Source organism: Haliotis cracherodii, unplaced genomic scaffold, assembly GCF_022045235.1.
Source record: "Haliotis cracherodii isolate W230 unplaced genomic scaffold, xgHalCrac1.p SCAF_2, whole genome shotgun sequence".
Lineage (NCBI taxonomy): Eukaryota > Metazoa > Mollusca > Gastropoda > Lepetellida > Haliotidae > Haliotis > Haliotis cracherodii.
Genome location: NW_027266275.1, coordinates 53,548,099 through 53,562,170, shown reverse-complemented (window position 1 = coordinate 53,562,170; position 14,072 = coordinate 53,548,099).

Below are 14,072 nucleotides of genomic sequence, written 5' to 3'. Positions count from 1 at the left end.
ACTTCCATCTCAGGAACATACAGCATACATCGCCTCAACACAGAGGATGCAGCAGCTGCTGCACTTGCAACATCACTGATGCTATCACTGCAATAATCTGTGGGATGGAATATCTAAACATCAATTAAAACAGAGCAACGCGAATTGTCAGAAGAACAAAATTTAAAGCATACTCTCGCATAACACCAGTGTTGAGGTCACTGCATTGGTTGCCAGTTAAAGCCACAGTGGAATTCAAGAATCTGTACCCCGCTTAATGCCAATGTGTGAATGGTACAGAATCGCTCCGTGCTCCTGCCAAAGTACTCCCCTCTGAGGTGTCTCCTAGCCAGCACACAAAACAGATTGTGCATTACGTGGGAACTAGGGCTAGGTCGGGTAACTCGGGTACTCGGGTCGGGTAGGTACTTACTAGGACCCGGGTACCAACAGGGCTACCCGGACCCGTGGTTAGTCACGCGATATATTGTTTCATGACAAAAATTCACAATATAACTACATGGTTACACATCAATTTTAAGCCTCTAATGTTCGCATTTCTTCATAACTATGAACACGTTCCTTCTGACTTAAATATTTGAACAAAGCTCAAACGTCAGTTAACTTCAGCGTATGCATGACCACATCGTTTTATACGTGTATCTAAATATACTGAACAACAAAACTTCCTGTGACATTGAATAAGATTTAATGCAAAGATATGTTTTTTACCAACTCTGAAACAATTTCGGTTTGCAACAGATAAAAGACTCCTGTAAGTGTTCAAATGGTTTACTTTGCCATACTGACTTCAGAAAATGCGTGATTTCATAAAATAGAGAACATGCCAAAATGTCAATTTACAAATCAATAGCGTGTGTGTCCACCTCTGGCTGCAATGCAACCAACACATCCTCGTCTCATGGAATGGACCAGGCGTCGCACAAAGTCCTGTGGGATATCTGTCCATATCTGCTGGAGCATGTTTCGAAGTTCCTGGAGTGTCTGTGGAACACGTGGTTGACATCTAAGGCGCCGATCCATCTCATCCCACATGTGCTCGATTGGTGAGAGATCAGGGGAGCGAGCCGGCCAGGGGATGACATTCACGTTGTTTTGTTGAAGGGAATCCTGAACAAGTCGAGGGATATGAGGCCGGGCGTTATCATGTTGAAAGGTAATGCCTGGGCCATGACGACGCAAAAACAGTAGAACAACAGGGCCGATGATCTCGTCGCGGTAGCGCTGTCCATTGAGATTTCCCTCTACCACTATCAAACGGGTTCTCTGTCTAGCTGTAATCCCACCCCATAACATAACGCTGCTGCCCCCGAATTGATCTTCTTCCATGACACAATGATTAACGTAACGTTCACCTCGACGTCGGTACACTTGAATCCGTCCATCGCTGTGGCTGAGGTGAAAACGAGACTCGTCAGTGAATAGAACTTGTCACCACTGCATGGCCGTCCAGCATAGACGCTGTCTGCACCACTGTAGACGTGCTTGACGATGGTTTCCTGTTTCCTTCTGGCGACAATCCCTGCACATCTGAGGCGACGACGTACGGTTTGTGAAGATATTCGTCGAAGCCCAGGGATGCTTCTTGCAGTCACTGTTGCTGTCTGGAATCGATTTCGTAGGTTTGTTGTTCGAATCCAGTTGTCTTGATTATTGGTTGCGCGTGGCCTGCCACTCCGAGGATGGTCTCTGACTGCATTCGTCAGTTGCCAACGTTGCCATAAACACCAAATGGTGTTTCTGTGGACGTTGAATTGTCTTGCAACATCACGTTGACTCGACCCTGCTTCAAACATACCAATGGCTCGCAGACGCTCACTTTCGGACAGTCGTGGCATTGTGTAATGTTGAATAATTGCGTAATTTTGTTGTTTTTCTGAGTGGTTGTTGTCAGCACGATGCTAAACAATGTATATGGAATCCCGTTAACACACGTTTTTATACCAATTCTTGGGTAGCGAAATGCATGGGGCTTGCATAAAAGTCAATTTTTGCTTGGAATGCATGTTTTCTGCAGCAGTTGCGTTTTTGTGACTTGATTCCATATACATGTACTACAATATTGAAAACCAAACTTTACTTGTTTGAAAAATACACTAAAATATTGGTGTGACAGGAACTTTTGTTGTTGAGTATACATTCTGCCAGGGCTACTGTCAAACGATTCCCAATCGGACATTTTGTACCTGTCTCTTGACATCAACAGCGGGTACCCGGGTAGGGTCGGGTTATAGTGGTGTTGGTACCCGGGTAGTAAAATTGGACTCGTCTCAGCCCTAATGGAAACTCTTGTCCCTCAGAGCTTGTTTCTTCTGTTGTTGCAGCCACGGGGAAACACCTTGCCAGAATACCTTCGACATGTTCTGTCACTGGTATAAATCACAGCTGAAAAAAACATTTTCTCGAAATGTACTACTCTTGAACCAGGAGCATGATCAGTTTGGGTGACGTGCTTGCTGGCAGATAAGTGTGTTCACAGCAAACCACCACATTCAGTCTTGCAGAACACGTAAATGTTTGATTGTTTCCAAACACGATCCTGACGTAACGTCCCTAGAATGACTAACGAGATCGGGTGGCCATGCTCGCTGACTTGGTTGATACATATTATCGTATCCCAATTGATGATCATGATATCAATCATTGGATTATCTGTCTCAAGCACGATTGTTTTACAGACCGACGTTATGTAACTGGAATATTGCTGACAGCGGCGTTGAACAACAAACAAACAAACAAACACACACACACACACACACACACACACACACACACACACACACACACACACACACACACACACACACACACACACACATATGACGCAAATGTCACTTTGCAATGAACTTCGCCAGAGTTCCTATTGATATCAAATATATCAACGTGAACTTCGGCAACTTAGTATCTATGTTAATAATGGATTTGTAAAGCGCCTACTTTCAATCATAAAAATGCTCTACCTCGCTGATCGCCATAAGGTGACCAGCGTGTTTATAAACAAAATTGATCGTGCGTGTATACTGCAATACAAGACACAGAGTTGGAGCCATGCGAACAGTATCAATCAGCGTATGGTTATTGGATCTAGATCAGATGTTTGTTTTTGTAGACCTATTTAATGTTGTTCTTGATTAATTCAGGTCTTCAAAGGAGCACCATCCTCTAAATGGGAAAACACACTGGTTTTATCTTTAGCAGCCCTTCGTGAGAACGTGCAATGCATTAGCGTGTGAGAATTATTGATTACACACATACGGGCATCGCGCGCGTCTCGCTCGTTCGTCGTCTCAATTGCTGTTCCTTTACTTTTTCACTTCCTTTTCACATGCGATGCGCGAGATTACCTTTACTCTTTGTGAATAATGTTGTATTTTCCATAATCATATACAGCATTTCAAAAAGTTGTTTCCTGGGAATGTCTTTTTTATATTAAGGGACTAGTCATCTATATATTTTTTTCAGTTTATGGGGTATGGAGAAATGACAGTCTAACGTCTAACATTATCAACTGAAAGTGACATGGTTTGTGAATCAATCATTCTCGATTTTCCAGGGTATTATATCTCCATTCTAGTGTACTATATACCCTGGGCCCACTTGCACAAAGCGATCTTAGCACTACAACTATTGTAAGCCTATGTTAAAGTATGGGAGTTACAATCACCTTAGTGCTAAGATCGCTTTGTGCAAGTGGGCCCTGGACTCCTTTCAGAAGTCACGTCACCAGACCAATCTCTCTTATCTCTGTCCGAGCATCTGTAATCGAATCAGAAGACATTTTAGCTGGAAAAGATGTTTTGCTAAGTACTAAGACAGGGTATGTTGATAATCGAGCGTGTAAATCAATATGACAAAGAAACCTTCAGATGATAATGAATTTATGCCCATGTTTATATTCATGTATAAAAGAATGGTGACATGTTTGCTGTTACAAAAGTGACTCATTTTGACGGATCTGGGTTTTAGATACAAAATCAATCTGGAAGGGCGATTTAATGTTATTGTTTTATATGACAAAATAACTAATACCATTATCTATTTGTCGTATGAATGATGTACCGCGCAACGTTTTAACTTAATTTGAAATTTAAAGAGTAAAATCTCATGATCCTTTGAACTGAAAACAGTTTGTACGAGTTAGGTAGTTAAGAGAACTAATATATTTTTATCCGTTCTTTGAAATTTCTATGCACATACTTACAAGAGTTCATCTTAACCCAGTCTGTGCTCTTGTACTCGAGTAGCCATACAAAGTTGCCCCAAATGATTCAATGGCAAGTAAATCTTCTGTCTGGAGAAGGTTTCACAATATACTACTCAGAACAAGTTACAGAATATCCGCAATTGGAGGGCTGTGTTGCACTACCAACAAGTCCTGACAGATTAACTATAGTCATATGATAAAAGCGGGTGATCTGTAACTTCTTTTGAGTAATATAGATACCGTAGAACAGCTGAACGGGAGATTGGGGCATTCATTTCTGCTAAAGTAGAGACACTGTAGGGATAACAACTTCTTTATTTACTGTAAAGGCAACGTTTCGGTATAGATCCTTTAAACCGTTGTCAAGTAAGGCTAAAAAATGTTTGTTTGTTTGCTTGCTTGCATGTTCGTTGTTTAACGCCGCACTCAGCAACATTCAAGCTATATGGCGGCGGTCTATAAATGATCGAGTCTGGACCAGACAATCCAGTCATTGATATCATGAGCATCGATTGGGATACGATGACGATGACCAAGTCAGCAAGCCTGATCACACGATCTAGTTTGTTGCCTTTTATGGCAAGCATGGGTTGCCGAAGGCCTATTCTTTCCCGGATATATAATCTTTCACATAGAGAGATGGGAATGAGAGAAAATATTTCAATGCTTCCATTTCAAGAGGACATATGATGCAAGTCACTGTGTTGTCCGGCTTGTCCCAGTGTGGTGTAATGTGAAATGCACATCAAGTATATTTCCTCGGAAAAAAAAACACAACATGAACATAAACATACATAGAAAAATATAGTTTCTTTCAATGACCCTAACTGACAAGCGAAAGAAACGTTACCAACTAACATTGTTTGTTCCTAAAAAACAGGACAGGACCAATGTCAAGGAAAATACCTGTACTGTCAAAAGACATGAATTAGCATCAGGATTCCAGGTTATACCGTGAAGGTATTGTGTCCACAGATGGGAGGATTAATTAAGCCAATCGGTCAGTTATCGATGAACCGTAAAGACTGAAATCAGCGCGTTAAAATCTCATTAATTTGCCCGAAAGTCTGACTTATCAGTCGATATCGTGTATGCCCAACACGGGCATCAATGCATGCATGTCCTTACTTCATGGCCGGCAGAATGTGATAATAAGAAAAGGCATTCGACGCCATTCTTATCGGAGGGCCAGTGCTGACTGTGCCAAGACATAAGAGCGAACTGGTCGTGCTCTAATCTGACGGCCAAGGTGATCGGGCTGGCCAAGGCTAGACGTTGTATGTGGCCTTGTGTTATCTTGTTGAGACAGTTTCCGGTAATTCGCCTTCATCTGAACAATAATTATGTTTTAGTGAATTGTGAGGAAATCTTTTAAAATATTAAAAGATCAACCCCTAAGAATGGAGGGGGGAAAACACATAATTCTACCCCACCCAATTACTCTTTATATGTATGGATATAACATGAAGTACAATCGCTGAATCAAAATGCCTTTACTTAAAATTTATTTAAAATGCTTTATATATTGAAGAGAACATACCAGTCACATGAGCAAGAGACGCTAAATTGGTGAGGATGACATTTTAAAGTATCGCCAAGACCTCCTTTACAGATCATCCCAACTAGGGCTTGGGACAGGTCCAAATTTACTACCCGGGTACCCGACGCCCTGTTACCCAACCCTACCCGGGTATACCCACTGTAGGTCTCAAGAGTTGGGAACGCAATGTCTAATTGGGAATAGTTTAACCTGGCAAAAACTGTTTAGATACATTATGAAACCAGAGACCATATAACAGATATATGGTCTCTCATGAAGCGATCAAGTCATGCGTACACTGAAGTTGACTGAAGCTTTATCTTTACTCAAACTTATACAAGTCAAAAGGAATGTGTGCATCATCAGAAAAAAATGCTAACATTAGCGACTTGTAGTGTAACCACTGAACTAAAGTGTGTTTTTGTCATTAAACAATATATCAAGCGACTAACCATGGGTCCAGGTAGTACTGTGGGTACCCGGGTCCTACTCAGGACCCACCCGACCCGAGTACTCGGGTTACCCGTCCCAGCCCTGATCCCAACCCACTGGTCTCGTCACCTCTCTGCACGAACTCCCTTGAAAACTGGCCCCACCAGCTAAATCACATCACCACCAATTGTCAAGTGGTTATATATAAGTCAATGAGATGCTGTGACATTCAAATCTGACCCCCCGTCATCCTTCATTGTTCCTTTGTACATTGCGACCGTCGCCTCCAAACGCTCTGATACTGTCCGCCCTTCTCTGTGCTTAACGTCATTTATCTTAGCTCACGCATGAATGTCGGATTCGGACTCATTCTATTATTTTCAAAATACCCCGCTAACGCGTGAGGTACATTTCTTATGCCGAATAGCCGAACTGTTGGCATTAAATGAGCGACATACCAACCACAATTTTGTATCTCGAATTAATCTTGTAAGACGCCATTCTCCGGATATATACGATATTTTCCGAATGAAATATCTTCTAGGGGGAATAAGTTTGAAATGGATAAATGCCCAAATGTATAATATAATTAGCGCATTTCCCCGATTAGACTCTGTCACTCGAATAAACGCCAGGGTCTCGATTAAACGCCGGGCCTCGATTAAAAGGTCGGGTAGTTTTTAAGCACGGAATTCTCCCCATTATTTTCTTGAACGCCGGGGGTAAGGAGTGTCTGAAAGAAATATTCTCCCGTGTGTGTGTTAGTGTGTGTGTGTTAGTGTTAGTGTGTGTGTGTTAGTGTGTGTATGTTAGTGTTAGTGTTAGTGTGTGTTAGTGTTAGTGTGTGTGTTAGTGTGTGTTAGTGTGTGTATGTGTGTGTGTGTGCCGTCTGAATAGTTTTCCAGTTATAACACGGTGCGTCAGCTTAATGTGGGAGGAAAACCCGAAGTGATGCAGGTCTCGTAGGTTTCTGGCGCGCCCAAAGGACGCAGCTCGGCACAACGAATTGCGGCGTTTCCAAGGACTACTGGTCCACTTGTGTCACCTAGTGCAGCAAGAAATAACATTGATCAAGTATAATGTTCATCTATTATGAACTTCATTATCCAATTATTCAATTATCAATTCAAGAAGGTATCGCTATCTTCATCGGTGATTCATCTTCTCTAAAACGCGAACCCTTTCCACTTATTAGGTTATGCAACATTATCAAACTGAACATGCTATGCAAATTGATAAGGCATGTGAGAAATCTCTGATGACACCAGGTGTTCGCTAAAAGGGTAAGCATTTGCTACTCTACCGGTAGCACCCGCCACTCACACAAATTGTATGAGAAAGTAAGTGTCTGCTGCTTGACGAAAAGGTAAAATTGCGGTGAAAATTGTATGAATGGATCACTTAAAATCAGTGATGACACCAGGTGTTCGCGAAACGGGTATGCATTTTCTACTCTACCGGTAGCACCCGCCACTCACACAAATTGTATGAAAAAGCAAGTGTCTGCTGCTTGACGAAAAGGTAAACTTGCGGTGAAAAGGGTATGAATAGATCACTGAAAATCAGTGATGACACCAGGTGTTCGCGAAAAGGGTAAGCATTTGCCACTCTACCGGTAGCACCCGCCACTCACACAAATTGTATGAAAAAGTAAGTGTCTGCTGCTTGACGAAAAGGTAAACTTGCGGTGAAAAGGGTATGAATAGATCACTGAAAATCAGTGATGACACCAGGTGTTCGCGAAAAGGGTAAGCATTTGCCACTCTACCGGTAGCACCCGCCACTCACACAAATTGTATGAGAAAGTAAGTGTCTGCTGCTTGACGAAAAGGTAAACTTGCGGTGAAAAGGGTATGAATAGATCACTGAAAATCAGTGATGACACCAGGTGTTTGCGAAAAGGGTAAGCATTTGCCACTCTACCGGTAGCACCCGCCACTCACACAAATTGTATGAAAAAGTAAGTGTCTGCTGCTTGACGAAAAGGTAAACTTGCGGTGAAAATTGTATGAATGGATCACTTAAAATCAGTGATGACACTAGGTGTTCGCGAAAAGGGTAAGCATTTGCTACTCTACCGGTAGCACCCGCCACTCAAGCAGCAGGATATCAGGCTCATTATGAAAGATGTTTTCCATATTTTTCATGATTTATTTCACAGGACACGGTTACCTAGTATATTTACAATCAATAAGATATCGCATTTATTCTGATGAAATAATGTACAGTAGAACACGGAAAAGTCCGCCATCTTGGATAAGACAGATTTTCCAATGACAGACATAATATTTTACAGACAATATTACATGTACAGGTAAGATTAACACAATGCAAATTTAACAAGGTTGATCCGTCACCGCTGATTGTATTGATTCGCCGCCATTGTGTTGATTCGCTGCTGGTTGCGTACAGCCAATTGTCAGTGACACTTGCCACACAGTGAGATTTCTCAGTTCGCTATACACATTACTAATCAGTGGTAGATGGGCTTGTCGGTGATCAGATATCAGTTCGCTGTATCCGTTAGTTCGCTGTGAGAGTTCGTTATATACGTAATTTTATGTGATATTATATAGGAGATCAATCGGGGATTTTTTAACAGTTCGTTGTATCCGTTTGTTCGTTATATCCGTGTTCTACTGTATTGAATAGAATCACTGAACTACTTACCGTATCTTACATTAGCATCAGTACACATCGACTTGGACTGCTCATAAAAAGAAACCGAGGATATATTTCATTTGAATGTATTTTGAAGTTCAATAATTTATGATACAACAAGCCAAAAGACAATTTCGCGGTACTTAGGATGAATTAGCAAAAAGCCATCAGACATTTTCAGTCACCTTCCATCAAAAAAGGACGATGAAAGATAACTAAGCTTAAATAAATTTAACTTTGATAAGTATAATTACTGTTGTCAAGTACTTTGGGCCTGTCAAATTTAAGTACAAATATTTTCTTCTCTTCCAAATCTTCCAAGTGAATTTATTGATATATTGAACAAAATATTTTACAGATTTATCTGGAATGACAAAAGGGATAATATAAAACGAACAACATTAATTAGAAAATATGATGAAGGTGGACTGACAGGATAGAGGTTAGGTCTTTTTGTCAATTCTCTAAAATTGTCAGTTCAAACATCTTCAAACCAAAACTGTAACAACCCTAGCATCTTTCCACTAAACCATATTCCTACATGGGGCAAATATTGAATACTATATGCATTTAATGGCCCTTATTGGCGGCATGTATTTAGTGCAAGAGGAACGTGTTATAAAAGACACATACGTAATTCCACTAAGATTGGAGAAATGCTATCAGAACGTCCATGGTGCAACAGACAGTTATTAAAGGGAATATAATGATGGTATGGTATGATGCTCTTCAATGAGCTTAAAAGAAAATACCAAATTAAAGGTACACTTATTGACTATTGACAGGTTCTACCAAACATACCGAAAACCTGGAAAGATGTTATCAGAAACAATCACATTATGTTATATAATCAACATTTAAATAGAATTTCGACAGACTTATTTGTAGCGACTTAAGGCTGCAGATATTTTTATGAAAAGACTATAACTACCACAAATCTCCCAACAGTATGTGAAAAATGGAATATCATTCTTGACTTACATATCATGGAAAGATGTTATATCACATACAGTAATGTACAAAATATTTCCTATATAAATTTATTCATTGCGTCATCCATACAAAGAGAGAACTGTAACGAAGGAAACTCCTTGATGATGATCTATGCGCATTCTGTAAAACTATCACTGAATCCTTACTTCATATATATTGGAATTGCAAGCATGTTAAAGAGTTTGGAGCAGTTCCAACTGCATTCACAAGACACATGTAGTCAATCTGCCAGACTTCATCCCTTGGCTAATGGTGACATATGTCTCAAGAAGGTGCATGTCACTGTATTTGATATCAAAAACAAATATAACCATGGAAGTTGATTGCAACATGTTATGTTTTCAATTTTTGATGTTTTTGTTTTGTTGTTTAACGCCGCACTCAGCAATATTTCAGCTATATGACGGCGGTCTGTACATAATACGCGACTGCGATCGATGACATGCATCAACCAAGTCAGCGAGCCTGACCACCCGATCCTGTTAGTCGCCTCTTAAGACAAGTATAGTCGCATGGGTTGCTGAAGGCCTATTCTACCCCGGATCTTCACGGGCCTACTTTTTCAAATGACATTGGCCTTGCTTCACCTGTAAATGTAGACTGTGACACGTGATGTGATATTACCTTAAATGTCTGTCATGATCGTATCAATTATTTATTTTTTATTTCTAAATGTCATATTACTACACCAATATGGGGTCGTATGTTAAACATTATGATGTTGTCATGTTTATGCTTTCCTGTTAGGTGTTAAATAATGTACCCGATTTCCATCTATTATAATGAACATATGGTTATAAGGGTATACAACAATAGGGCTATTATCGCAAATATCTCGAAACTTCCGACCCTGTGATCGACTGACCACTGAGTGTTGCATAATAAAGGATAGCAAAACACTTTTCGACGACCACAAGTGCAGTATATTTCTTTGCAAAGCAAGAATGTGGATAGAAATTTGACATGAAAGGATAGTTCAAGCTTTCGATATATATTTGCAAAAAACTAACGAGTTTATCATGCAAGCTATCTTTTCCCAAGACTTACAATTTCCGTTGTCCCGTCTCCTGAATTCCACCCAAACTGCCAAGGCTAATTTAATACAATGTTTATTCCTAATTCAGAATCCTAAAACCTCTATGGATGGTTAAGCGATGTGGGCACCCATCTATTTTGCTTGGAGGGATGATAGCATATAGCTAAATTGAAAGTAGAAGAATAGAAGCTACAAGATAGTGGAAACTGTTTACTGTTATCCCTGGGTTAGATGTATTATGGATATATTAGACAGTATTGGATTATCTTATGTATTTAACAATCCGTCAATCTGCACAACAAAGTGGCTAGTGTCAGAAGTAGAGCAAATACTTAAAGATCACTTTTTCAGAAATGGACGTTAATTCTAGTTCTAAAGGCTTATATTTAAAGGACACTCCGGTTCTCGATAAATATCTTCTATTGCCAAAACGAATAGCAATTCCAATACTACGATTTCGAACGTGTAATCATAATTTACCTAATGAGACTGGCCGATGGAAAAATATTCCAAAGGAAAATAGAACTTGTAAATTATGTAATTCCCCATCTATTGCTGATGAATTTCACTACTTATTCAGATGTAATTAATTTAAAAGAGAGAGGCGAACATTTCTCTCACCATATTATACTGAATGGCCAAATATTATAAAATTTGTAAAACTCTTATCAACAACAAACACACAGGATCTAAAAAATTTATCGAGATTTATTGTAAAAATGTCCATTAGTATTAAAAATGCTAGGTAATCACATTTTGTTATTAATTGCCATCTTGTCTGCTTTTTGTACATATGCATAATTATTTATTGTAATATGCTCTTGTGTCACCTTTTGTGGTTTCTGAGAATAAACTGATTCTGATTCTGATTCTGTTATTAATACTCATGATGAAAACAATGGAAATCATTCGTGAGATGGGTTTCTGTGTTGGATTGTTTTTCTTTTCTCACCATCAGTTGCGTGCTTTGAACGCATTTGTAACAACTGTAACTTTGAATGTAGAGCTATAGATAATTTAAAAAGTGTCAAGACATATTCTTAAGGGGTTTTTTCTGGGCGTAGTTACTTATTTTAATTTTTGTCCTGAGAAATCTTAGGAGATGTGTGGGAGACAATAAAATCAAATGGTGGCAAATTCATCTCGGGTCGTAGACTTCAAAGTTCATATTTTTCCTGAAATTCGAAGAGTCAATCTGTCAACCATTTCATAAAACAATTATTGAAATTATAAGAAATGTATGAACGCGTACTGAGTGAGCACTTGTACCGTGAAATCGATGTTATTGTCGATGTATATGTACGTAAATGCTTACTGACCTCATGTGCACATATTCAGATGTGGTTTTAACGTTCGTGAATGTATAATATATACTGCGTCAAATTAAAAACTTCACATTTTAAAAAGTAATCCCATATATGATGTACAACTGACAAATGTATCAGAGAAGGTATTTTTTAATCATTAATGTCCAAAGAAGGATTTTAATTAACGGTGGTAACCATAATTTGTTCCAAGCACCTACAGTATTCGGTAATAGTATCAACAATTTCAATCATAAGTCCCAAGCACGAGAATCTTATGGCACACAAGTTCAGTAGCGTGTATGGCCAACATGTGCGTTGACAACTGCCACACAACGCCTCCGCATGGACCTTGTGATGCTTGTGAACACATGATTGGGAAGACGACGCCTTTGTTGCTGCAAAATGGTGCCAAGATCTTGCAAATTCTGTGGTTGGTTCTGGAGAGTACGCAGACTTCTGCCAAGAGCATCCCAGACGTGTTCGATGGGATTGAGGTCGGGAGACGTTGACGGCCAGTCCATGACGTTGACTCCCGCATTCTGAAGGAAATTCCTGTGTGGGGTCTGGCATTGTCGTGTTGGAAGATCAAACCGGGATTATGTGCTGCCATAAAAGGCAGAAGTTCTGGTGCCAGAACCTGGTGGCGGTAAGCAGCAGCGTTGAGGTTGCCACGGATGACAAGAAGCCTGGAACGTGCATTGCCACAGAAATTGCCACCATGACACTTCCACCTCGAAATCTGTCAACTTCCTGTACACAACACTGGGCGTAACGTCATGACGGCGCCTCCACACCCTCGCCCTACCATCAGCAAATCGAAGATTAAATCGGGATTCATTACTGAATACGACCAATTCCTCTGAGTCCATCGTATGTGTCGCTGTGCCTACAATTGACGTTGACGTCTGTGTAATTGAGTCAAAATCGGCCCGCAGTATGGCTGTCGTGCTTGAAGGTGAGCAGTTCTCAGACGGTTTCGAACAGTTTGCGCACTCTACCCCTATGCAGTTCATTTCTGGTTGATGTAGCCGTCAAAAATCGGTTACGGAGGTGACGTAAGACAATCTTACGATCCTCTGCATGTGACGTCACACGTGGTCGACCTGGCCGAGGGCGATCAGCGATGGTACCCGTTTGCTGTAGACGCGTCTGTAAATCATAAACAGTCCGTCGACTACAACCCATCGTCCTTAGAACTTCAGCTACGGACGTTCCCGTCTGCAACATGCCGATGGCACGTTCACGTTGCACATTTGAAAGAAGTGGCATGACAAATGACCATAAAGACTTTTTTTTTTCTTTTTTTGTTAATTACCTTTAACAAGTATGGCTGAAAACACGTGCGGTATTATGGCCACGTGACCAGTTGCACGTGAAAAAACACTTTTGCCACTGTAGTGCTTTGATCGATTCACCTGCACAAAAACGGGTGTTAACTGAAGACAATACGTGGCCATTACTGTTTAAATACTCAATAAGGGCCCACACTGATAACTGGTCAAAATGTTAAAATTTTAAGATTGTGAAGTTTTTAATTTGGTTCAGTATACATACTTCATTATTAAGAGAACGAGAATGTTTTTATAACGTACAATGATTATTTTCTATATTTACATAATGCTGCTGATAATAAGTAAATAACCAAAACATTGAACTATGAACTAAATGTAACTTGTACGCATGTGGAAATACCCATAACAAACATCAGAGATTATGGCGCGTTATTAAATGGAACAAAACGAAACAACACGTCTCTCTAACTATCTCCCAATACTGTTTCAGCAATTATCCCCTTGTTAACGTGCCATCATCGCTAATACCAGATTTTTCTGATCGTACCCCATCATCGACAGACACCTTGGACATCATTGCCCGTAAACATGCATCTAACAAAGATGT